At 37.7% G+C, this 27,267-nt stretch overlaps 3 long non-coding RNA genes across 3 annotated transcripts in view; 2 read left to right on the top strand and 1 right to left on the bottom strand.

Moving 5' to 3' along the window:
* LOC147571891 (uncharacterized) overlaps nucleotides 1-27,267 on the top strand; it is a 207,165-nt gene that overhangs the window by 106,313 nt on the left and 73,585 nt on the right. The window lies entirely within an intron of this gene.
* Nucleotides 1,965-7,239, bottom strand: LOC147571893 (uncharacterized). Its single transcript, XR_015246669.1, has 5 exons — nucleotides 7,042-7,239; nucleotides 5,940-6,069; nucleotides 5,172-5,305; nucleotides 3,634-3,781; nucleotides 1,965-2,866 (listed from the first exon to the last, which is right to left on the bottom strand). It is a non-coding gene; the product is annotated as an uncharacterized LOC147571893 (long non-coding RNA).
* LOC147571892 (uncharacterized) lies at nucleotides 10,759-12,620 on the top strand. The gene is made up of 2 exons (XR_015246619.1): nucleotides 10,759-10,920; nucleotides 11,401-12,620. It is a non-coding gene; the product is annotated as an uncharacterized LOC147571892 (long non-coding RNA).

Here is a 27,267-nt window from a genome sequence, read left to right as displayed (position 1 = left end):
GCAATATTGACATTTTGGACTAGATCATCTTTATTCTGGGGCCTGTCCTTTGCATTACATCCCTGGTCTCTATCACTAGATGCTAGTAGCATTTTTCTCCTCCATCCCAAGTTGTAACAACCAAAAATGTCTCCAGACATAACAGTGGTTCTCAAACTTTAGCACACATCACAATCCCCTGCATAGATTTCTGGGTCCTACTCCTTGAGGAGACCTGAGAATTTGTTTATCTAAATAACTTAAGGAAAGCATGGGTGATTTTAGTACCCCATAGGATTATTTTGAGGATTAAACAAAATGAGGCAGAGGACAGCCAGTACAAAAGCCCTGCAGTTGGAGTATGCTCAGTTTGGTCAGGGATACCAGTGGCTGAAGCAGAGTGAAAAAGGAGGAAAGTAGAAGTAGATGAATTAAGAGCAGTAGTGAGGCACCGTATCACGCAGAGCATATTGACCACAGTTTGACTTTAAATTTAACTCTGAAAGTGATCAAGAGCCGCTGGAGTATTTTGAACTGATGAATGGTGTGACTTGACTTACACGAGGAGGTTTACCCTGTCTGCTTTGTAGGGTGTAGACTGAATGGAAGCAACAGCAGAAGCAAGAATACTAGTTAAGAGGTTATTGCAACTCACGAAGAAATGTTGGGGTGTGGATTTATTGTGGAATTGAGGGAAAGCATCAGGTTATGGAGATATTTCCAAGTAAGAGTTGGCAGAATATGGTGGTGGATTGCATATGGTGTGATGGAGAAAGAGAGGAGCCGTGGGTCAAGGACGTCCCCAAGGATTTTGGCCTGAACTGGAATATGAAGTTACCATTTGCTAAATTGGAGAATAATGTGGAAAAGGAAAGTTTTTGGAGAGAAGATCAGGAGTTTAGTTTTGGAATGTTAAGCTTGAGGTATCTCAAACGGTGATATTATGTAGATGATTGGATATATATGAGAGCACTGAATCCTAACCACTAGACCACCAGGGATGGTGATGATTGGATATATGAATCTCAAGTTCAGGAATGGATCTTGGATGGAAATACAAACACCCAGTTATATTCCCACAGATAATGTTTAAAGTTTTGATATTGGAAGAGATTATCTAACAATGAATACAGATATAAAAGAAGTAACATCTGGGGTTTGAACCATGTATGCTAAGAAAATTTTAGTATAGTTAGAAACTAGGGTTATTATTAATAAAATGGATCATGAAGAATTGTTTTGCAAAACTTTACAAGTAAGGTGATTGAAAAACGCACCAGTCAAATGTCTCCTAGTAAGACAATTGGGGCAAAAGCCAAAAGAAGTTATTAACCTTGGTCTTTAGAGTTTAGGGTAGGTTAGATTTATTGAAAAATTGAATTTGCATGTGTATCCATGGGCTATAATAATTACCTCTGGAAACCAATTATAGGAATTAGGAGTAGTCTAACACAGTTATTATTTTACTTGAAAAGGAGTACTGAAATTTGTTTTATGCTGCATAAAGAACTTGTTTGATATATATTTCATGAGCCCCAGTTGAGAGGGAACATTTTATATTGGAATATATGAAAGCTTCTAATCAAACATTTATGTCAGCAAGAGTTTTCTTTTGTGGAAGAAAGTTAATGTGATAAAAAAGTAAAAAGGGCATAATAATGCCCTGAAGATGCTAATCCATTTTAGACGAGACAGAGGGCAGGGAGGAGTCTTGGTAATGGACAAACCTTGACAAGTGGCCTGAAGTCAAGAGCCTGAGCCATAGACATGGTTTTTGACCTCTGCTTCTGCAAGAAGCCTCTTACCCTTCCGTTCTCTTAGCTAAATCTGAGCTCATTCTGTTACACCTGCTCAATGACACAGCACTTGTGAGTGGTTGCCTTTAACTCTTTTCATACTTTTGCATTTGAATGGGAGGAAACAATGAAGTTTAGTTTTAATGAATATAGGATCTAACATGAGCAATTTCTGAAAGGGAGATGAGATGGTTTAAAATGTATTTATTTTACTCGGTGTAATATGTTTCTTTTCAACTTCTGTCTTTTCCAGCTATTCCAAGCTGACCCTCTGATGGCTTCTGGCATAGACTCACTCTCCCTGGAAAAGTGAAGGAATTTTCACAGACCTTGTGCATGACATCCACACCTTCACCAAGGCTCTCTTTTCTCTACCTTCTTCCATCTTCTCCATGGCTGATTGGAGATTGGAATAAATCTAGTGTTCTAGTAATGACCACTGGGTTCTTGATTTCAATTTCTTTATCCCTGTACCATGCTCCCTTCTCTACTCCAGTAAGTTTTTTTCTACCCATAGACTTGGAATCTGGTACACAAGGGAAGAACTCTGGGTGTATGATTAGGTCAGAAGATCAAACATCCTCACCTGTTTTCCTCTTCTCACTGTTTTGGTCCAGTCCCAGGTCTGGGTATTGACCCATGTTCCCATCTCACTCATTCTAAGTAGTGTCCTTCTCTGGTGTCCCCTCCTCTCTAGAACTGGAGTCCTGACCTTAACTATGTATTATTTGACTAGCTGGACCAGTTCTCCTGAGAGTGGACCATCTTTCTGCTTGGGGTTAGTGTATATTTACAGATCTCGTGTTAATCAACTATTTCTTACTTGACAATCAAGTATGCAGCTATCATCTGGTTGCTTTCTTCTACCTTCTTAATTATAAATCATAATGCTAACTAGTTCCAGAAACTTTGTTGGTGAAAGTTGGATCGTAAAACACTGTGTCTTGACCACGTGGGCTTCTTCTCTGGAATGATCTGGGAATATGTTCCTCGGACTCCCTCCTTCTTGTCTGGGTCTCAGTCTTGTCCTTATTCGATCCCCTTCCCTTTCTCTCTGCCTCCCTTCTGGCACACTGTAGGCTTTTAATCATCTGATAAGTAATGAAAATAACTTGAGTTAATAAAATATTAACACAGTAACATTCATTTATTATAAAAATTTGGTTTTAATTAACACCAAATTTTAACTTCCAGACTTAAGTGGAACACAATTTTGAATCCCTCTCGGAGACTCAGATTTACTTTCACTGAGGTTGTGTCAATTTCATGAACCTTTCTGAAGTCAGAACTGTCTTTTCAGGATGGAAGTGAAAACAATGATAGATCTTGTGTATTCCCCATGAGGATCAATCAATGCACATTTCCAAGCACTTTCTTCCAATCAGAAGTGAGTGGTTTTTCCTATTTTTTTTCCCTTTAGCTTAGGTTGGAAAGTGATTTTTACTGGTAAATTTAATTTTACATAACCTTGGTTCTATTACTGTCTCTGATCTAATCACTTTTAAAAAGAGAATTGAAAGGCACCTGGGTGGCTCAGTCAGTTAAGCATCTGACTCTTGATTTCAGCTCAGGTCATGATCTCATGGTTCATGGGTTTGAGCCCCATGTTGGGCTCTGCACTGAAAGCATGGAGCTTTTTTGGGATTCTCTCTCTCCCTCTCTCTGCCCCTCTTCCTCTCATGCTCTCTCTCAAAAATAAATAAATAAATAAACTAAATTTAAAAAAGATTTGAAGCGACTTTAATGACAGCCTACCCGAATGCCTGACATTTGACCATTATGTGATAATATTTTAAGACAGAGATATAATTTCTTTACATCCTACTCCCAAAGTTATGTGCTTCAAAAGTACAGGTACCTTTGTTATTCCTGGAAGTGAGAAAAGCTTTGAGAATACTGTGCCTCTGCTCTCTGATCCCCAGAGCCTTTAACATAATAATGATGCTTGCATTTATGTACCATTTTATACATTAAAAAATGCTTTCACATACTCTTCTTGTAGCAGCCTAGCAAAATAAAAGAGCATGAATTTTGGCGTTAGGCAACCTTAGACTTAAGGCCCAGTTAGCATCCTACCATCTGTGTGGTCTTGGTCATGTTCCTTAATCTGTCTGCGCTCATTTTTTCAATTCAAAAAATGGGGGAGATGCTACTTATTTAGGGAAGTTGGGAGGATTAAATCACATAATATATGCACTGTTACTGGCACATGTAGACTTTCAGTACCTCCTGGTTTGATAGCAACCTGGGGAGATTGAGAGGAGATGAAATAATAACCAACATAAATAACTTGCAGGGACTTTTTATATGTGTAATAGGTAAGTATTTCCTCCTCACACATCAGCACAAGAAATGTTATTTTGGTTTAATTTTTTAAGTCAAATAAAATCTCTATGCCCCTACTCTCTGTGGAGGTGAGAAATTAAATCTCAGTCATATGTTTTAGTGTCTTCTCACTCCTTGGATTCCAAATTTGGAGGGGGAAAAGAAGGATGCTTGTGTGCATATAGAAAGATGTGGGAGGTGGAATGGCCCTCCCAGTTCTTATAGCTCCTCTTTCTGCAAGAGCTACTTTCCATTTTTCCCTTCAGAGAGCACTGATGCTCTCTGTAAGCTCAGAAGTGCATTCCCTAGAGATCCTGTCCATGGACCATAGGCCTGGTCACTGAAGACCTTTGCTGATCAGTGTTTGGCCTCCATCAGTATTCCATAAGGGTAATCCATCAGAGATAATCTCTGTATGTATGTTATCTCCCCAAGTCCCTAGACCCTACCCTGGCTAGGACAACTTCTCTTTCACTGGTCTCTAGTACCAGCACCAGCCTTTTATCCCTGTTCACTCCAAGGGTCTTCACCTAAAATTAAGCCCAGGGCAAGGGGTTATTCCTTATGCACAGAAGATTTTACTTTCAAATATCAGATTCTCTGAGATAGTGGAACTCAGAGCAGAGGGGCAAGTTTTGGTAACTTTTGGGAGAAAGGGAAGGAAACAGTAACACTCATTGTTTTGAGCACCCTGTATTAGTGAAAATAATATGTATGTTAATACCATAGTAGGTCATTCTGCAATGATTTAGTTCTTTCACCACTTCGGTGATGTAAGTTCTTCAGCCACCATACCATGCGCAATAAGGAAAGAGGTAAATCCTGGCTTCCCACCCCATGAGGATTTGCCTCTTCCTAGACTGCAATACTGCTTCACTGTTAAGAGGGAAGAGGTCCTTCAGGGACTGGTAGTTCTGATCAAAGTCTTCTGAGAGGGTGTTCACTTATCCCTTGGCCTCAAGACATCTAACATGAACTATTTCTATGTTTCTAATAGAAACTAACTCTTCCTTGATGTCACTTACCTCCTTCAATCCTTTTAAATGGAGGAGGTGTTTTCTTCTTTCTTACCTCAGAACCTAGAAGTGGGGTAAATATGTTCCCCTTTACTGCCATTGTTTCCTATTGATTCCAATGAAATAAAGTCTAGAGAATGTCATCCAGTTCTTTGTTGTCACCTGCACTTCATCGTTCCAGTTGAGGGGCTGTGGGGACAAGGATACAGTCATACAAAGCATTCCCAGCACCTGTTTCAGTGGCAGGAAAAGGAAGGCATCGTGCTTAAGTTATCATAGGAGCAGAGCCTGAATTTAGACAAAGAAGTCGTATCATATGTCAAAAGAATATTTGGCAGCCAAAATGATTTTTGAGTAAAAAAATGAACCAAATGTGTTTCAATGAACTTTTCTATCACCTCTGGAACCAGATTTTTAGATTAAAAACAATTAAATTTTCTGTAAATTTACTTCTTGTTAATTACATAACTATGTTCATAAATAAAGCAAACAAAAGGAACAAAGGAATGAAGCAGGAGAAGATGATAAAAAGGAAACAAATGATATTCCTATTACCTCATATTAAATATAGGACCGAGGTCTGGTACTGAAGGCTAATTATCCTGAGTAATTGCTATATGCTGAGTACATATTTTGCTAAATGTTGTCTAAGTATAAACTCAGCTTATCTTTTTTTTAAATTGAGCCTACACCCTGAATAGCAAAAGAATAATTCCCAGACACAATTTTAGTAGCAGTTCTGTTTTCTTGCTTGAAAACTTAAAAATTTAAAAAAAAAAAAAAAGGTCATTGTTATTGGATTGACTATAAAGAAAATTTTTACCTTGTCTTATTCTGAGAGGTAATGATTTTGGTGGATTGCTTATTTTCAAGACATTTTCCCAAAAGACACTGGTTTGAGATCTCAGCCAAAGAAGATGAAGAAGGAGCCTGCTTTGCCACCAGATGGAAGCCTGTGGTAATCAGAGAAGTCAGGTTTCTGTCACCAGGCACACGTCACCCAGATGATGAAATCCCCTTTTTTCCACTATGCGCCATTTCCAGAAAGCATTAGTTAAAATTGGCTAATCTTTGCTCTGCATATATTTTTTCAACCTGATTATGTTATTTTCGGGGAACAAGATGAGATACTAGGATCAAAATGTTAGATTCAAAATGAGACGTTTTCCATATTCATAACCCTTAGGTCATTGCCATTTTCAGAACTATATTAGATAATAAAATTTAAAAGCCCATTTTCATTCCAAGATGCTCAATTTTAGTAACTGTTGAATTTCACACACCACCTCTTATCCCTGCACCAACTGCCTACAGGAAACACAGAAACTTAATTATTGACAGACCAAATATTTGCATCCTGTGGAAACCAGAATATTCCATAATTGAAGAATGTAGCAAATATTTTCCCTAAAGCCCGATCTTGCCCTTCGTTGTGGGCTGCATTTAAAACAAGCGGTACAACTTTTCAAGCTGCAGTTGGGATCTTTTATCTCTTTTGAGGTCTGAACATGGGTTATTAGCTTTTCTTCCTCTTTAAAATTTTACTCTGCCTGCTCCTGCCACTTCTTCATTCATACGCTATGAACTATCAGCTTACAAACTGGTAAAGCGCTATGTACTATTTTATTTCAACATGTGAGTAATTTCTGTGCCATCTATTCACCAATTATGGTTTTTCTGTGCAAGAAGATCTCGTTTCAGAATGCCCATGATCAGATTTTATTTTTTCTTGCTTCACCTGCAGCTTTCTGCAAAAGTGTGCTTGACGCACATGTCATTGCTGTGAATACATTGATTTGCTTAAAGGGGCCGGTGCTATGAAACTACAATTATATCCAAGTGCTTGAGAAATGTAAAGTGCTATGAAAATAAAAAACATCATTATTTTCTTATGGCTTATAAGTGACTTGCACTATAAGAATGACCTTTGGGAAGTCCTCCAAGTTTTTACTATCGTAGAAACAGCTCTGCTTCATGGAGACTTTCCAGTCTGGTGTTTGTACATCAAAACAAGGCTGTCGAAGAGGGTTGCTGTCCCCGAGGCACAGAGGCTGGAGTCCTTTCTGTGCTTTGCCAATGGTCTGGCCATTTCATAACAGTGCTTTTGTGAAAAGGAAACAGGATTAGAGAAGAAAGGGCCATGAGATTAAGAAACAGTCTCCACTCTGTTATTTTTCTCCTACATAACTCTGGGCAAATCATTGAGCCTGTTTGGAGTCTACCTGTTTCCATATCTGTAAAATGAGGATGACTATACTTGTTACACCTAGCTCTGGGAAACAGAAATAATCATGAATTTCAAAGTACTACCCAAAGTTGGTTATTACTAAGATTTAATTACTGGTGTATTGTTTCTCATCAGAAAGTCATTCATCCAAGCTGTACTTTGTAAAAATTGTTTTCACTAAACTGCATTTTAATGGTATTCCAGTAACCAAATTTGAGGGATATTATAAGAAAATCAAAACTCTTTCCTATTTGTTGTACTGTAAAAAAGTAATAGAGGAAATTGTTTACACCTCACATAGTGTCCTTTTTTATGAGGACCTAAAGAGTTGACACATTTTTCTCAGATTATTTGGGTTTCTTTTAAACACAGCTTTCTGTTTTTTTAAAAGTCATGTAACGGGTTGTGTTTTCCTCTTCATACTGGCTTCTAGGCAGCTCTGAGTTAAATCCATTGTTCATATTTAGCAAAGTCTGTATGACTTTATGACATGTATTTTAACCTCACAACTATCTTTAACTTACTGTTTCTGTGTTTTCCTTTTCTTCATGATTTCCTCACTTTACCCTCTTCGTATGCTGCATGTATTTTGAAAATGACATGATTTTTGGAATGAGGTTGTATCTAAATATAAAATGTAATTTCTCCTATAAGACAGAATATTTGAGGGGAGCCTGGGTGGCTCAGTCAGTTAAGTGTCTGACTTTGGCTCAGGTCATGATCTTGCGGTTTCATGAGGTTGAGCCCCACATCAGGCTTTCTGTTGTCGGTGAAGAACCCACTTCAGATCCTCTGTCCACCCCTCTCTCTTTCTGCCCCTCCACTCATTCTCTCTCTTTCAAAATAAATAAATAAATAAACTTAAAAAAAAGATAGAATATTTGAATTATATAATAATAATTGCCAATATATATCGAACACTTACTATGTACTAGGACCTATGAAAAACCCTACATGATATGTCACTTATTCTTCACCATGAAAATGGTGTTATTTCCTATATTTTACCAATGAAGAAATTAAGCCTTTAAGAGTTTAATCAGCTCATCAAGGGGCTCACCACTGGTAAACGGAGGTGCTAATACATTTATCTGATTCCAGTATTCATGCTGACTAGTCATTACACTATCTTGCATTTTCATGCCAATTATAATAATGTGACAAATGATTGATATTATTGTAGAATTATCAAAGGTTTTTGATGTAGTAGAATATTTAATCTTTATCAAGAGCGTATGCAATTTAAAGAAAATTAGGTGTTTTAAGACCCTATTTTTCATATCTTTGCTTGAAAATTTGATAGAGAAGATGTTTTGCCACCCCTTGTCTCTATTGCCCAAAATGATATCAGTGTTTGTCTCCATATGTGACTTGGTATTAAAACCAAAAGAAATGCATGCCTCTTAATGACATATGGAGAAACATATCCAGCCATCCTTTTTTAGAATGTAACAAATACCTTCTGGCACTTTCTTGCAATCTTCTGCCACGGTTTGTTCCTTCAAGTTGTACTTCAAATACCTTTACTACTCTGTCTCTCTCTTTTTTTTTTAAGTTTATTTATTTATTTTGAGAGAGAGAGCGCAAAAGCAAAGGGGAGGGGGAGGGACAGAGAGGGAGAGAGAGAATTCCAGTGCACAGCCTGACATGGGGCTCAGTCTCACGAGAACATGACATTATGACCTGAGCCAAAATCAAGAGTCAGACACTTGGGGCACCTGGGTGGGTCGGTTGGTTAAGTGTCTAACTTTGACTCAGGTCATGATTTAATGGTTCCTGAGTTTGAGACTTTTGGGATTCTCTCTATCACCCTCTCTGTCTCTGTCCCTCCTCCACTTGCTCTTTCTCTGTCTCAAAATAAATTAATTAAAAAAAAAATTCAAACACTTAACTGACTGAGCCACCCAGGCTCCCTGAGGCAATGATTTTTAAGAGAATTGAAGGAGACAAGATGTGTGTCCCTTTAATGTTCGAACAGGTCTGTGTGTTAACTAATAGGACTGGGAGCAGCTGGAGCTATAAGCATATTGTTCATAAAAACTCTTAGAGAGATGATTTTTGAGCATGATATTCAGAAAGAATGAAATGCCTTTGCAACTGTGTTATCATTCCAGTACAAACCTGCATAGGACAAAGATCAAGAGGGAACACAAAAGATCTGCCAAGGACACCAAATCAGACCATGAAATAAAAGGAGGATAAGAACAGAACTATCAGGGAAATTTTTTGCTCAGCCAAAGTTTGCTAAAAGTTTCATTAAATCCATATTGAAATAGAATGAAAATTGAATTTCTCAACTTTGTCTTTTATTTTTAGAATTTTTTTTGTGTGTGTGCAGGGCCATTTTGTCTATTAGGTAATATAGGCACAGTTCCTGGGGCTATAAACTTTCAGAAGATCCACAAATAAATGTGTCACCTAAAAAATGATCTATTAGCTCTAGAATATGAAGGAAACCCCTGTGAGTCAAAAGGAATTAATACTTAATGAAATATCCACAAAACATAACATCACATTACTTGTCTGGCTGCAACTTCACCCAACAGTTATATCTTAGGATAGAATAATAATAAGAAAGATGGAATATTTGTCCTCAAATACATAAAATTATGAAAATACTTTCTAAAACTTTCACAGCAAAAATATTCTTAGTGTGTGATGTGGGTGTTTTAAAAACACGTTTGATATGCAGGGAGATCTTTAAATTAAGAAGATTAAAATTAAGAACGTTGTCATAAAATAATTCAAAATGAGTTTATGTACATATATGTTTTAGTTTTCTATTGCTATGTAACAAATTACCACACATTTAGGAGATAAAAACATCCCATATTTATTATTTCACAGTTTTCCTGTGTGAGGACTCAGGCATGTGTTATCTGGGTCCTTTGTTCAGGGTCTAACCAGATTGAAATCAAAGTGTCAGTTGGACCTGTGATTGTACCTGGAGACTTAATTAATTCAGTTGGTTAAGAGTTATCATGGGAGTGACATCCATCAACTTGGTCACATTATGTAACATAGTTAGGAGAATGGCATCCATTACCTTTGCTATATTTTATTGATAGGAAGCTAGTCATAGGTCCCACCCACACAGAAGGGGAAGGGATTATGCAAGTGAGGAGTGGACCATACATCCTAAAATGACTTACTGGGGGTTTCCTTTGGATGTGTCTGCCACAGTGTTTACAGTTAGCTTTTTTCCTTTTTTAAAAAGGATTTTGAAATAATTGACAATAACTGACCCCTTACGTGTGTGTGTGTGTGTGTGTGTGTGTGTGTGTGTGTGTGTGTATAAATGCATGCTTATATGTCTGTGTATAAACTTAGTGTATTACAATCAGATTACATTTGGTACAAATTACAATTAGTCCTTACAGTTTTGTGTGAGTATATGTGTTCTTGCACTCCAGGCTGGAGGATCCAGGATCGCTCAACTTACAGTGTGAGTGATTCTTGAAACCTACCTGTTTTTGGAATGAGTCTGGTAACTGGAGCAGAAGCTTTGTTGGAGAGGCCTTGCTTGTAGTTAGGACTTCACAGATGGAACAGAATTCTGAAGATGAAGTGAAATTTGGTAAGTCTCAGAAATAATGGAAGTTTGTTTGCTTGGATTAGATTCTTGAATTTTTGAAAGGCACATGGTCTTGAGGGGTACAAATATACATCTAACAGCAGTAGCAAAATTTTAAGATGAAGATGATGACTGCTAGATGGGAGGGTCTCTGAGTGATATTATTGGTTTTTAACCTATCACATTTGTAGTCAAGCTGTGAAGCAATCCTATATGATAGGGAGTTGCATTTGCCAGAACCATAAAGCATTAAGATGGCTGTATATGGTCATAGCTCCCAGTTAAAATTTCTACTCTGAAGAAATAAGCAATATGTATTTGGAAAATAGTTGCTTCTCTGTAGATGTGCTTTACACCACAGCCATCTGAAGAACTTTCAAATTCAGTATATTTCGATGTCAGAGCAAATAAAAACCACATCTTTAATTAGTGAAAATGTCTAGTCTTCTCCATTTTTATTTTCTCTTCTACCAATTATTGCAGATGCTTGAACAAGCCTCCTCAGCTGCAAATTGATGGATACAGAGAACCAGCCACATGGAGTGTTCATATGATTGTTGCCATCTGTCTTTAAATATAACATTCTACCATGCGTCTCTAAGTAACAACAAAATCTCCACCTGGAACCACTAATGAAGCTTAAGTCTACATTTCCCAAACATACAGATTATGGAAAGATCAAGAACTAAAGAGAGAACAAGATAACTTATATGAAGAAAATATGAATATTATAAAAGAAGATAGGAAAAGTGAAAGAAAGTAGGGAATTAATTGAACAGCAGGAAGAAGATGGACAATTTCCAAGAACAATATATTCCTCCCACTCTAAAACTGGGGAGTTTAATTTCCTCCATTTCTTTCATAATTACTGGGAGAAACTCTTCAGAGCTAATACATTTTATTTGTTTAGTTAGAAAATACTTATTATACAGGACCTACATAAATGTCAATAGAGTTGTTTTGACTCTTTATTAAAATTTTATATTCTTAGATACTATATGCTATACTACATTTTAAAATAGCCTTCACAAATAGAATTGCTCTACTTTTGTTGCTAAATTTGGAATGAATTAGGAGAGATTTAGAATGCATTAAAATTAACTTTATGCGTATAAAATCACCTTTTGAATTTTTTTTAATAAAACTGGTCTAACCAAATTTAAGCTGAACGAGACTTTATGAACTGATTTAAAAAAAGCAATTGCATCCTGGGACATCATAAAATGAGCAGGATTCAAAATAATTAAGCCCCCTCTTACCTGTAGGGTGATTTCTAATTAGAAGTTTCTTCTTGGAGAGTATAGTATTGTGTCATCAAACTTCAGTCCCTTCTTAATATGTCCTGGATATAGACCTTCAATTAAGGAAATTCATGTCCAAATACTCCATTTAAGAGAGTAGATTTGCACTGCCTACTTCTCAAACTAAGTGGGATTTTGGAAACTCCCCAATTCTTTTTCAATTCCCAAAGGAACATTAAAATTTACAAGTTAGATAATACTTTTTAAAGACAGAAAGTGCTTCCTCTATATTGATACTTTATTTTTTTTCAAAAAGCATTAGAGGCCATGAAGGGTGAATCTTTATACTACCTAGCCAGAAATTGGTAGCTATGTAGAGAATAAAGATACTATCTTATTGGAGTCATCTTCATATTTTGAAACACTTTGTGACTAGAGAATAAATGCAGATGCTTAGCTTGACTCAGAAGTCTTAGATGGAATGAGAGCATATGTAAAACTAAGTCTAAGAACAATACACTCCTTGTTGTTGAAAGAAGAAAACCACCCACGTAAAGTCATTAGAGTTTGACATTGAAGATCAGTCCAGAGCTGGAAGATTCTAAGTTGGAAGACTGATGATCTATCAAGACTGGAAGTGAAATGTTCAATGACTAGGTGTCACTGAGAGAAATACTTTTGGCCCTATAAAATACACAGGAAATGATATTTCATGGAAAAGCCCTAAACAGTACCCCAAATGAGTCATTAATGGAGTCAGGTTAAAATGGAAACTTGTGATGAGCTTCTTTACTAAATTAAACTGATTTTAAAAAATGAATTAACTTCCTAATATTAAAATAGAGTTCATTATTAAGAAACCGGAAAACATCAGAATACTGGTTGAAAGAATAATCTGAGGGGCGCCTGGGTGGCGCAGTCGGTTAAGTGTCCGACTTCAGCCAGGTCACGATCTTGCGGTCCGTGAGTTCGAGCCCCGCATCAGGCTCTGGGCTGATGGCTCAGAGCCTGGAGCCTGTTTCCGATTCTGTGTCTCCCTCTCTCTCTGCCCCTCCCCCGTTCATGCTCTGTCTCTCTGTCCCAAAAATAAATAAACGTTGAAGAATAATCTGAAATCACAGATTAGAACCAATTAAAAAAAAAACTACATGTATCCTCTTATTGGGCATTTTCAAAATTTAGAATATTATTATAGTTTTTATGTTTGCTATGAAAACAGCTAAATCTAGTTTCCTGTTGTTTCCTAGAGTGTTTTAGATGGCACAAAGGTGAGGGGCTGGCCTTCTTCCATTTATAACGTTGTGGTTGGGAATATGTTTTTCAGTTCATTGATTCAATAGAGGAGAGATAAGTAACTGAGTAAATAAAGGGATTATTATGTTGCTCGATTGAGACAGCATTATGAAAAGGAAATAATAGATTTGAGGTGAGATTAGTTGTATGCATTTATAAGTAATTTGAACTTTTTGATTCTCAATTAAAAAAATTTAAAATAAGGATAACAACACCTATTTAAACATGTTGTTGGGATGTATATAGAGTTTGCAGAAATCATCACATGAAAACTTATACTGATTTTTTATTATTGAGATATCTATATATTATTGAGATCTCTCTCTCTATATATAGATAGATATATATCTATATCTATATATTATTGGAGGAAATGAAAGGTAATTCTTTCAGATACCTTGAAATTATAGACAAAGCCCACAGTTAGATTTTATTCTCTATATAAATAAAGTTGAGCTTGATCATACAAAAGAGATTACATGGTTAAATTTTACAGCAAGGAATAAAGTTTAGAACATTTTGTTTCATAGGCATCCAGTTACTTAGGGCTTTCTGTCAGCTGGCTCACATTGTATCTCCCTGTCTGCTAAGATTGGTTGGGGAAGTTAGTTGAGCTTTTTTTTTTAGCAGGGAAGTAGAACATGAGGTGAATTCTCAACTTAAAAGAATGACCTTGGGATAAGTTTAATTGAATTATTCTATCTTGGCACATTTTGGGAAGGTATTATAAAAGAGATATAAATAAAGTCTTGAAAGATGGTAGTTCACATTTCGTTGGTCCCAGGGACTGTATAAGAGCAATGGTAACTAACGTAAGGAGGCAGTCTAATACACCTTGTCATCCAATGTAAGATCAAAGATTCGGTTGTGAATTTAGTGGTAACAGGATGAAGAAGGATGTTCAGCCTGATTTAGTTTCCAGCAGTGGGTCTACCTCCTGCTATGGCAAATGTAGTTTTCTTTGTGGTCCAGCCAATATATTAGGGAACTAAATTAGAGTTTGGAATCAAAACCCCAGGTAATAAGTATTTCTCTACCTCTCCTTGGTCTTTATGCATACACATCACTGAGAGGTGTTTTATGGAGGGATGTGTGGTTAAAGACAATGTGGATTTGAGATCTTAGATTCCTTATATCTCTGTCTATATATTTATATGGATACATTGCTTATCTGCAAAATAGGGTTTAGAATGTCTACCTAACTTTTTTTCTTACCTTACATAATTGAGTGAGACTTGTATGTGGAAGAGGTTTTGGAAAAAGTTGATTATTCAATACAAACCTGAGGTGACTAGCAAGAACTTTTGTGAAAATTGTACAGAGGATGAGATAATAAGAAGCCCTCTTTCATTTTTCTCTAGCTCTTTGTTTACCCCTTTTGCTTTATTTTCAAAATAAGAGGAATAGGAAATGAATTTATATTCAATATTTTTCTCTTTTCAGAGCTTGCTTATAAGAGTGATTTCAATGTCACTCTTCAAATGAAGAGTTGAAGGACAACACGTATAATGGTTGAGTTCAGTGTCACTCTTCAAATGAAGAGTTGAGGACAGCATGTATAATGGTCAAGATCAGGGATTCTGGAGCCAGGCTTTTGGGTTTGAACCTTGTCTCCGTCACTTATTCTGACCTTTCATAGGTCGTTGAGCATCTCTACTCCACAATTTCCTTTTTGTCAAATGGGGATAATTCTACACAGTTGTTGTGAGGATTAACTGAATTATTTCATGTGTAATACTGAGAATCGCGCCTAACACTTCCTAAATTCTCAGAAATTGTCAGCTATTTTTCTTCTTAATCTTATTACTGCAAAGGTAGCCATTAATTTTTTCCAGGAAATTTATGACAGCTCCAGGCTGATCAACTGATTTTTGAACTTGTGGGGAGAATGTAGAAGGATATTTGAAATTAGTTGCTTGACATTTGCGGTACCAGTGCCTTGTTCTCCAGAATTGTGGCATTCTGACTCACAATAAATTAAGACTTTACTCCACGTTATTATTATTAGTAGTAGTAGTAGTAGTAGTATATTTGGTGATGAGTTCAGCTTTGGCAGGAGGTACAAGGATTATGTTAGAATTTGCTCTATATGACAAACTGAAATCAGATTAATCAGAGGATTCCGTCATAGCAAGAGGTTGCAACAGCTTGTGTGGTATTGGATGCTGAACATGACTAAGGAGTATATGACTCCATGATACCTTCCTCCTTCTGGTGCCTGTGTCTATTGTGTAATAAATATGGCTTAATCTCTATAGCTACGAATTGAGGCTACACATTCTTCCTTTCAGCTAGAAACGTGAGAGGTTTAGGTTCCTTATTGATATTGTGTCCTGCAGAAAGAAGTAAAGCTTTAAAATTAAGCAAATCAGTTGCACTTTTGATTGGCAGATTGCACCTTGGGAGAGAAATCTTCCTATACCTATCTTTTTATCTTTACTACTTTCTTTGATAACTTACATGTCTCACAAATTAGACACATAGTTCAAAGATGAAAAATACTCAATAAACAAGAAATTCACATTAATTTGTACAGAGGAGTCACCTAAGTGGAAAGAAGGAGCCCATGGTTTCCTTGTTCTTGTTTACAATGCAGGAGTCACTGCAGTCACTGCAACACAAAATATATTTTGTGTTGTTGGATTTGATAGGAATTTGATGTCATATTTCTCCCCCATAAGTTTTATCTCTGATGAACAAGCTAGAAGCATTGATTGGGAGCTCCATTTCCAGACATTATTTTGAGATACAAATGTTCATCTGAAGATGACTGCCATTATAGGGGCAGCCTGCATTGAAAGACTGACCTTATTTCCTCTTCTATTAAAAAACAAAACAAAACAAAAAAACCGTGTAAACTTTAAACAGAGAATGGCATACACACAGAAATGTGTACAAATTATAAGCATATAGTTCAATGAATTACCATAGTGTGAATCATAACATTGTAAACATCCCCAAGTTTTTCTGTGCCCTCTTCCAGTCTCCCCTTTCTCCTTCCCCAAATGCGACCACCATCCTGACTTCTAACACTTTTAGTTTGCCTGGTTTTGAACTGTATATCAATGGAAACATACAGTATATACTTTTTTGTTTCTGGCTTTCATTTCTCATGATAATATTTGTGAGAGTCATCTGTGGTGGTATGCATGACAGAAGTATGGCAGACTCTGTGATTATTACTCTATGCACATTCTCTAAGACCTACCGCTGTAGTGAAGGAGGCAGAGTCCTACCTGCCTGAACACTTTCTTTGGCATCTGAGGACCTGAAGTCCAGATTACTGTGGATTTAACTCTCCTGCAAATCTCAGTCAGTGACTGACAGGAGCTTGTGTGTAAACAAACTCTCTCACTCCTTGGGTGGAATAACTCTGGGGCATGTATCTTCTACCGATTCTTAGAGTTCTCCAGGAGAAATAAGCTTTACCTACTCACAACAGTAACTGGCTCTTTCTGGCCAATGTACCTTTTATTGGCTACATTCCCTTCCCTGTCTCATTTTTGCACTTCTCTAGTAATGTTTCCTGAATTCAACTTCCAAATAAATGAATTGGGCTTGGATTCTTATCTCAGGGTCTGTTTCTGGAAACTTGATCTAATAACAAGTAATTTGATCAGTTTCATTGCTCTGTGGTATACTATTATATGAATTTATGTCATCATGTCAATAAGCTATTGTTAATAATATTGCTATGAATAGTTCTTACACCTTTTGGTTAAATGTATGATTCGGGAATTTCTGGGTCAGATTTATGTAATATATTCAACTTTGGTAGATGATACTAAAATATTTTTCAACGAGGTTGTAACAATTTATACTATAAAGAGAATTCCAATTGCTTATAGTGCTGGAGAATTTCAGTTGCTGCATATCTTTGTCAATTTGTTATTTTCTTTCCTTTTCATTTTAGCCATTTTGCTAAGTATATAGCAATATTCATTGTGTTTTTATTTATATCACCCTGAAGATAAAGGATGCTGATTACGTTTTCATATGCATATTTGCCATTTGGATATTCTATTTTGAAGTGTCCTTCTTATGGACTGGATGTTTGTTCTTCTCCAGACTATATATTGAAGGCTCAGTCCCCAGTGTGACTATATTTGGACATAGGGCTTTTCTGGATATAAAGTTAAATGAGGTCATAAGTGGGGGACCCTGATCTGATAAGATCAGTGTCCTTACAAAAAGAGACAAGAGAGTTCTCTGGCTCTCTTCCCCCTGCCCACATGCACCAAGGAAAGACCATGTGAAGGCACAACAAAAAGGTGGCAATTTGCAAGCCAGGGAGACAGTCTCATCAGGAAGTGCATCAGCTGGCACCTTGATCAAGGACTTCTATCCTCTAGAACTGTGAGAAAATGAGTTTCTTTTGGTCCAGCTACCTGATTTGTGGTGTTCAACTGACTAATACAGATTTTGGTACTGAAAAGTAGGGTGCTACTGGAACAGTGGAAGTGGATTTTGAAGTACACACTAAAAAAAGCAGAGATTGCCTGCTTTTGTGAAGGGATTGTTGGTAGAAATATGAATGTTAAAGGTCGTTCTGGTGAGAGCTCAGGAAGAAAAGAGGAGAGCTGCAGAGGAAACCTCTACCTTTTTTAGAGAATAAATAAATAATCCTGAACAGAAGGTTGGTAGAAATATAGATGTTAAAGGTCATTCTGGTGAGAGTTCAGATGGAAATGAAAAACAGGCTTAGAAACTGGAAGAAAGGCGATCCTTGATACAGTGGCAAAGAACTTGACTGATGTGTTCTACTGTTTTGTGGAAGATAGAACTTGTGAACAATGAAACTGGAGATTTATCTGAGGCGATTTGTAAGCAAAATGTTGAAGGTACTGCCTGGGTCCTTCTGACTGCTTATAATAAAAGCAGGAAAAGAAACATGAATTGAGGAAGGGATTGTTGATCAAAAAGGAACCAAACTTAAAGATTTGAAAAATTCTCTTGAGTCTCTCCATATTGCAAAAAAAGAGGAAGCTTGTTGTGATGAAAACTGTAAAGGTGTGGACAAACCCATCTGATAAGGACATCATGGGTGTGACTCATGGACTTAATCAGCCATCTCCGCAGGAGCCAGAAATAGAGATGGAATTATACCAGCAGAGATTCTGCCAGTTTGCCAGTTTGAACTAAAGGGGAGAGAGAAAGCGGGATGGAGTGAAGGAAAGCTGTCAGATGTCTTGGATTCTACAGGACCGGACCATAGAGCTATCTGGCTGTGAATGTGCCTGCCCCAGGGGAAGGGACAAATGACCAACAGAGGTCATCCGAGCTGCCACTCATCACAGGCCCAGGGAGCTGGCTGTTTCCTGTTTCAGAAAGCCCTACTGACATGGTTCGCACATTGGGCCAAGGTGCCCCACTGAGCCCAAGAGATGCTGCTGTCCCCACAGAGCTGTGGGGGTAATGCTGCCACACTGGTGAGCCTGGAGGGTGGGACATTGAGCCAGAGGGACAATTCTTAAGTCTTAAGATCTAATGGAATTTGCTTTTTTATCTTTTAAAGCTACTTGCTCAATAAATTTATTGTCTTTACCTGAAAAAATCTTCAAAGAAAATTGCAGCTTAGTTTTTTAGCTTTTAGAGGCCCACTCCGGAGCTCGGAGGAAGTTGGTCTTCTGAGCTACTCAGTCTTTCTTCTCGGCAAGAAGCATTTTGAGATGATTCCACTTTCCCTTCTTAACATCTTTCTTAGGCTTCTTTTCATAGACTGGATTCTCTTGTATAGCAGCCTGAGCTTTCTGATACATTTCCTCTCTTACATTTGGAGCTGCACTGTTCTTTATATATTGACAGAATTGTTTCTTGTAAGCATCTTCATCTTCTTCCATGAGGGCAATGCATGTAATCTGCAACGTTCTGACCCATAATGTGCTTCTGATATAATTCTGCATTGATTTCCTTGTTTTTTGAATCATAACCAAGGAGTCATTTTGTTCTGTGAGTCACAAACAAGCCTCTGTCCACAGCTTACCTTCAGGGCCCCATTCTGTTCTAATGGAATTAACTGGGTTCTGGAATTGTTTGGGACCTGCCACCCCTTTCTTTGTTCTTATCTCTCCCTTTTGGAATGGGCATGTCTATCCCATGCCTGTCTCACCATGGTATTTTGGAAACACATAACTTGTGTGGTTTCACAGGCTCATAGTAGAGAGGAATATTGCCTTAAGAGAAATTATTCAGTGAGTCTCACCTATATCTGATTTAAATGATATTTAGATAAGAGCGATCATACTTTAGAGTTGATGCTGAGGGGCACCTGGATGGCTCAGTCAGTTAAGCATCCGACTTCGGCTCAGGTCACGATCTCATGGTCTGTGAGTTCAAGCCCCACGTTGGGCTCTGTGCTGACAGCTCAGAGCCTGGAGCCTGTTTCAGATTCTGTGTCTCCCTCTCTCTCTGACCCTCCCCCGTTCATGCTCTGTCTCTCTCTGTCTCAAAAATAAATAAACGTTAAAAAAAAATTTAGAGTTGATGTGGAAAGCAGTTAAGAATTTTGAGGCTGGTGGGAGGGAATGAATGTATTTGCGTGTGAGAATGACACGAATTTTGAAGGGCCAGGGTCAGAATGCTATGGACCAAATTATGCCCTACCCCAAATCACCTGTTCAAGCTCCAACTCCCATTGTGACTGTATTTGGAGAATGCAGGTCCTTTATGGAAGTAATCAAGGTTAGATGAGGTCATAAAGGACCTTGTTCCAATAGGATCAGTGTTCTTATAAGAAAAGACAAAAAGCGAGCTATGTGAGGAGATGATATGTTAATTAGCTCGAACTGATGCATGTTCTTTTTCCTTCTTTCCCTCTTTCATTCTCATTTTCTCCACCATGAGAGGGCAACTGTCAGCAAGCCAGAAAGAGACCCCTACCAGGAATAGAATTGGCCAACACTTTGATCTTAAACTTCCCAGCCTCTAGAATTGTGAGAAAATAAATTTCTGTTTCTTAGTCCATACAGTCTATAGTGTTTTGTTAATGGCAGCTCTAGTAGACTAATATAGTCCTTTTAAATTAAATTTAATTATAGTCTTTAATTATAATTAAATTATAGTCTTGATTTTTTCTTTTGTATTGAGAGATTATACTTTTTCATTTGTTTTTATTACTGATTTGTGTATTCTTTATATAGGCTGGGGAACACTTGACTGTGTTTCACATACCTTCTCCCACTCCATGGCTTATCTTTTAACTCTCTTATGGTTAATTTTGATGAAAAAAATAATTTAAATGTAATTTTTGTATCTTTATTCTTTTATTATTGTTTTTCTCATTTATAAAAAAAAATGTAAATTTTAGTTAGTTAACTTACAGTGTGATAATGGTTTCAGGAATAGAATTTGGTGATTCATCACTTACATGCAACACCCAGTGCTCACCACAAGTGCCCTCCTTAGTTTTTATGTATCTTTCTATCGTGATTAGTTATTTTGGAGTCTGTTTAAGAAGTGTCTTTCTACAGAGCACCAGGGTGGCTCAGTGGGTTAAGCGTCTGACTTCGGCTCAGGTCATGAACTTTCAGTTTGTGAGTTCCAGCCCCACATTGGGCTCTGTGCTGACAGCTCAGAGCCTGGAGCCTGCTTCGGATTCTGTGTCTCCCTCTCTCTCTGTTCCTCCCCACTTGTACTCTGTCTCTCTGTCTCTCTCTCAAAAATAAATAAAGAATAAAAATATTTTTAAAAAATAAAGAAAAGAAGTGTCTTTCTACTCTCAAGTCACCATGATAGTTTCTTATGTTGTGGTCTGTGTGCTAACATGGTGACCACTAGTCACGTGTGGTTATTAAGCATTTGAAATGTGGCTATCTGAACTGAGTTGTACTGTGAGTATAAAATACACATTTCAAAGACTTGGTATGAAAAATTAATTTATTAATACTAATATTATATATTGATTACATAAAAATTCTATTTTGAGTACATTATGTATACAAAATATTATACATATGCTATATATATTGAGTGCATTAGGTATATATAATATATGTATATATAATTATTAACACCTATTATAGCTGTCTTTGGTGTGGTGGAATTCATTGTCCATGAACGTTTCTATTCAAAATCTTTGGTCATTAGCATTTAATGCTGTAGTTTGGAAATCTGAGGTCAGTTTGACTTTTGTTCTGTCATGTTTTTCCTGGATGCAAAGATTTTCCTTGATCTTGGAATTAAAATTGTTCTCAAATGTGTTTGTTTTCATTAATTTTCCTTGGTAATTACTTACATGCATTACTTGAAATTCAAGTATCTCCTCTGTTATAATTTCTATTTTTTCTGTCATACCTCTCCTTTTGTAATTAATATTATGAATTTATCTTTTTTTATTCTGTTTTTTGTCTTTTTACTTTTTGCATATTTTAATATTGCATACTTCTCTTTTGACCTCCGAGTGAATCATTCTGGCTTCTTCTGTCAGTAATTTCATTTTCTACTGCATCCAAGATGTTCTTTGACTTAATTTAGTTTTTGTTTTTAATTTTAGCTTTTTTATTTTGGTCTTTTCATTTTGAAATAATTTTAGATTATAGAAGTGTTGCAAAGATAGTAACAGAGAGTTCCTGTACAGCCTTCACTGAGTTTCCACTGATGTTAACAGCTTACATAGCCATAGTACATTTATAAACATTAAGAAGTTAACATTGGGAAAATACTATTAACTAGGTATAGACATAATTTTAATTTCTCCAGTTTTTAAACTAATATTCTTTTTCTGTTCCAAGGTTCAATTCATGATACTGCATTACATTTAGTTGTTATGCCTCTCTAGGCACCTCAAATCTGTGACAGTTTGGTGGTTTTTACTTGTCTTTTGTGACCTTGACAATTTTGAAGAGTACTTTGTAGACCCGTATCTTGCAGAATGTCCTTCGATTGGGATTTTTCTGATGTTTTCTTGTTTTACGTGTCGCCGGGGTTTTGTTTTAATCAGGTGTGGTAAGATATGCAGACATGGAAATGACTGCTATGAAGGAAGAGGTTTATTATTAGATTCCTGGAAATAGAATGTGTGGCATGCCAGGGAGTGCTGGCTACACGATGCAGGAAGCACCAGTTGGTCAGGAAGCAGGGGAAGCAAGTCTAAGAGGTGGGGTGGGAAGAAACATGGGCAAGAGAAATTATTGTGGTTCCTGTGGAAAGGAACGGGATGCAGGAGAAGCAGGCTCAGGATGGGCTCTTTTGAATAATTTCAGTGGACTCTGGGGCATAGGGCCTGTCTCCAGTTATCTGGTACCTGGCCCTGGGATGACTGGGCAAGTGGACAGTGGTCTAGGGTATGAGAGCCTGATAGAGGAGGTGATGGGGATATGAGCTCTGGGTTAGTTGGTTTTCATATGAAAGGTACACTAGAAGGGGAGTCCTTTATTTATCTCTAGGAATTGACCAGCCCTGGAAGGGGGACCCTCTAGGGTTAGTAAAACCTTTAAATATCAAAACATCAAAAAAAGGAAATAAAAAGACATGATTAATACATTTCTTATGATTGGACCGAGGTGGTCTCGATTTAGATGTAGAATTAGCAACCATGCTTTTCATCAAAAAATCTTTCCTGATTTCAGAATACTCTGTTTTCATTATTTACTAGTTTGAGTGTCTCCCATATCTTTTTGAGGAGTTGGAGCTTTTTAAAAAACATTTTTTTAATGTTTATTTATTCTTGAGAGAGAGAGAGAGAGAGAGAGAGAGAGAGAGAGAGAGCGCGAGCACACCAGCAGGGGAGGGGCAGAGAGAGAGGGAGACACAGAATCTGAAACAGGCTGCCTGCCATTAGCACAGAGCCTGTTGTGGGGCTCAAACTCAGGACCTGTGAGATCATGACCTGAGCCAAAGTTGGCCACTTAACTGACTGAGCCACCCAGGTGCCCCGATAAGTTGGAGCTTTTAATGATTGTCTCTTATTCTTGTTGCAACTTCATTTTGTAAGAGAAGTTTACTTCCATTTTTCCACTTTTGTTGAAACAATGTGTTTTTCCAATGATTGGTGTCTTCCTTTCACTACTCGGTGATCCATACACAAAATTGTTTGTATTGAAAACAAGATGGCTTCTATAGCAAGTTGTGTGGGTCTTTATCCAAATCTTTCCTTCACATGTAGAGGGAAATGGAGATGTTTATATTTGATGCATTGTTGATGTTGTTGTTGTTTAAGCTATAAAAGTGCAGCAGCACATTGGCCAAGGCCTGCAAGTGAATTTACCTGCAATGGTTTGCATTTCTTCCCTCTAAGTTTTCCACAATCTGATTTTTTTTTTCCAGAACTATATTGCTGGTAAATTTACCATGTTATTTAAAAGAAAGTGTGAATCAAATTTAAAGCTCGTGGAATTATTAAAATTATCATATTATGTGTTGTTAGGTCTCGTTCCCTAGATGCAGTCTGAGATGGCAAGTGATTTATTGAGGAAAGGCTGGGGCATGAATTGCATTGCAAAGGTTGTCCTGCATTGAGGAAAGGAGACTAGAAGTTTGCACCCCTGCATCAGTCACTGTTTGTGGATTTCCCACGGGGGCAGGAAGTGGGGAGGCAGGGTGTAACTCTTGGGGTGAGTCTGCTTCCATGTGTTGAGGACAAGTTTCCAGAGAAGGCAACAGCTGGAAACCATGAGCAGACAGCACTCACAGCGGCTGAAGAATGGGCAAAGGGCCCCGGGCGGGCACCAGTAGTGCTTTCTGCGTGTGGAATAGCTCCAAGGGTCAACCAAAAAGATATAGTTTCCCTTTATGTTTCTGGTCACTGGATGTTAAATAAAGCAGCCTTTTCAATTATGAGTAAGTGAGCATTAAGGTTACAAAGGACTGTTAAGGTTGTAAGATCTCTGACAAAACAAAAATCCTCAATGGCTGTGTTTCCCATGACATGAGTTCATTTTAAGTTTAGCAGAAAATAAGAGTTTATCAGAAATATACCTTCGTCCCAGAGGTAGTATAGTATGCTAATTGTACACCAGAGTGACTTTTATATTCAAATCCCCAACAACCTGAGCTGCAATGGAGGTTGTCAATCTAGAAACAGAAGCCAATTTAAAAAGCATTAATAGGAAAAACAACAGCTGTTACAAATAGTGCTTCCACTGCCATCTAAGTATATAGTATCAGCTGCACCTGAAACTGAAAAGAAGTGGGAATGTAGAAAAATCTAGTAACATATCCATTCAAAAATTCAAATAGAGATTTCAATTCAATACATGAATTCAATAAGGCAATCGATTAGTGCTCAGTGATGAACACTGATCTGGGTTCAGTGGAGGATCAACAGAAAGAAAGCCCTCAGTGGGTCTTGCGGACTTCTACCATTATTAGAAAATCAGGATAACAAATTACCTTTTTGTTTTAGAAAACTTTTTGGTTTTCTAATAACATGTCCTGACTCCTAACATGTACAATAAGTGTCCACTAATCTTATAGTTAAGCTATGGTTAACTTCCATAATTCAAAATATAATTGTGATAAAATGTGTTCAGAGGAGAGAAAAATTACTGCCGTGAAACACAGAAATTCTGTTGTTAAGGAGAGATAGGAAGTTGTGCTTTAAAAGTCTAATGACCTAGAGACCTTTCTTAAAATAAAGATTTGATTAAACATACTTATTTATATTTTTTAAATTAGGAATCCTAAACTTTTCATAGACTGTGGTAGAGTAGAATTACAGTTGTGGTGGTCATGAAAATTTGCTGCTCAGGTCTTCGGCTATAGGGAGCAGAATTGACTGATAGCTTCATCTGCTGTCCCAATGGATCCAACACTGCCTTTGTGCTGAGGCCATACTTCTTGTGAGCTGCTCTCAGCCGATGACTGAGCATGGGGAAGGTACTACAGCAAAATCATTCTGAAGAGACACTGGGCTCCTCGTATATGTTTTTGGATCAAGAACTCCCCATCTGCTGGACTCCATCTTTCTTCAAACTGTTGCTATCAATGACTCCTCCCACCCTGTCCTTCTTCCCTACCTTTTTTCACAGGAGTCATGGTCTGACATCTCCTTCCCCACAAAAATCTCTTGCATGTATATATTTCATATTGATATATGGTTTTCAGTGAACCTAACATAACACAAGTGGTTATGAATGCAGTTTAAGAAAACAGATGGTGGGGAGGGGGCACCTGGGTGGCTCTGTTGCTTGAGCTTTCGACTCTTGATTTTGGTTCAGGTCATGATCCTGGGGTCGTGGGATCGAGCCCCACATCAGTCTCCATGCTGAGCATGGAGCCTGCTTTTAGATTCTTTCCCTCTGCCCCTCTTCCCGGCTCCTCTCCCTTGCTGGCTTTCTCCCTCTCTCCAAAAATAAAAAATAAAATAAATTTAATTAATTAAAAAATAAAAATAAGAAACAGGTGGTAGGATGAAGATGTGGGACTAAGTCACTAAGCACGTAGTGAGCAAAGAAGATGCCACCTGCTAAATGTCTTACCTGGTAAGACATTCCACTACAGGGCAGTGCTCTCATAAAAACGTGAGGATTCAGACATTTGAAAGAAATGTGGGGGATGTTTACAATGATGGCAGCACTGGATTGCCATCCTGCCAAGGGGTAACGAGAAACTGAGAGCTGGTAAGAGTGAAGTGTGGGAACCAGGGGATCTCCTTGGTAGCTTACAAAAGAGTTACATTTTCTGAGTAGATCAAAGACAGATGTATAACAAAAATGCAGATTTGATAGTCACAGAGCTGCAGAGACTTTTGAAGGCTCATCATCTAAGACAGGTCTGTTACGCTAAGTTCAGTGTTCTGCATTGGGACTCTGGCCTCTGAAGCATTTGATATTTGGGTTGATACTCTGAAAGAGGTTTGCTCTGCAAATTCTCTAGAATCCTCATAGCTTGAAAAATAGTCCACCCTTTGCTAGAAGACTCTGTAGAGGCCAAATGTAAGATGATAAGTGTCCCCCTCAGGAACTGTTCCTAGTTACTTTCCTGGCTTCCAGACTAGTTAAAGTTAAATCCCAGCAAATCCCAGCTGGTGGGCCTGATAAGGGAGAAACTATATACTGGAGGCATTATAAGACTTAGCTATAATGTACTGGCAGGAGCCAGAGTATTATGCCTGGGATTGGATTTCCAGGGTGATTTGTCAAGGAGCTGGAATATAAAATAGAACCAGCAGGAATTCATTTATTTGGTGGTACTTGCTCTGGACCAGGCATTTAAATCTCTTGCCCAGACTACAGGGGATGAGACAAACTCACTGATAAGGTGGCTTTTAGAGGCTTGGAAGAATTGAGGGTCAATGCTAAGCCCCCCGTATGACATGATTCTAAAAGGCACCTCATGGCAATCATCTACATGAGACTCTTCTGTCCTGGAATGGCCAGCAGTTTGCCTTTAGAGTGGTAGGTATATATAATCTGGATATAAATTTGCCTTTCTTGCCTGGAGAGCCTCAGCCAGCACTACTATCTTAGAGCTATGGAATGATCTATAGGCATTGAATCCCACACACAACACTTTACAGTTCAGGGGAGGAGTAAGTCCATGGGGTACATCGTTTGTGTCATATATTCTGTCATATGCAGAAGCAGCTAGAACACCCTTCCAAAGGCACAGTTTCAGAGGTAACACTCTGAAAGAATGGGATACCATCTTTCAAGATACATTTGTCAAACCAGAGACCTCCATATGGTGCTGTGTCCCTCGTAAGAATACATGGGTCCTGGAATAAAGGCCACCATTTCTAATGGTCCATTGGGGACTTTGTGTTTTGTGTCCCTGTAACTCCAGGGTTCATTGAAGATCTTAGTTCCCAAAGCAGGCTTACTCTTGTAGGGGACACAGCAAGCGTCTCCTTGAACTACAAGCTTCATCTGCTATCAGG

Source organism: Puma concolor, chromosome F2 (genome assembly GCF_028749965.1).
Source record: "Puma concolor isolate L17-30 chromosome F2, mPumCon1.1.hap2, whole genome shotgun sequence".
Classification (NCBI taxonomy): domain Eukaryota; kingdom Metazoa; phylum Chordata; class Mammalia; order Carnivora; family Felidae; genus Puma; species Puma concolor.
The sequence above is the reverse complement of the archived record's forward strand: the minus strand, read 5'-3'. Positions and strand labels throughout refer to the sequence as shown.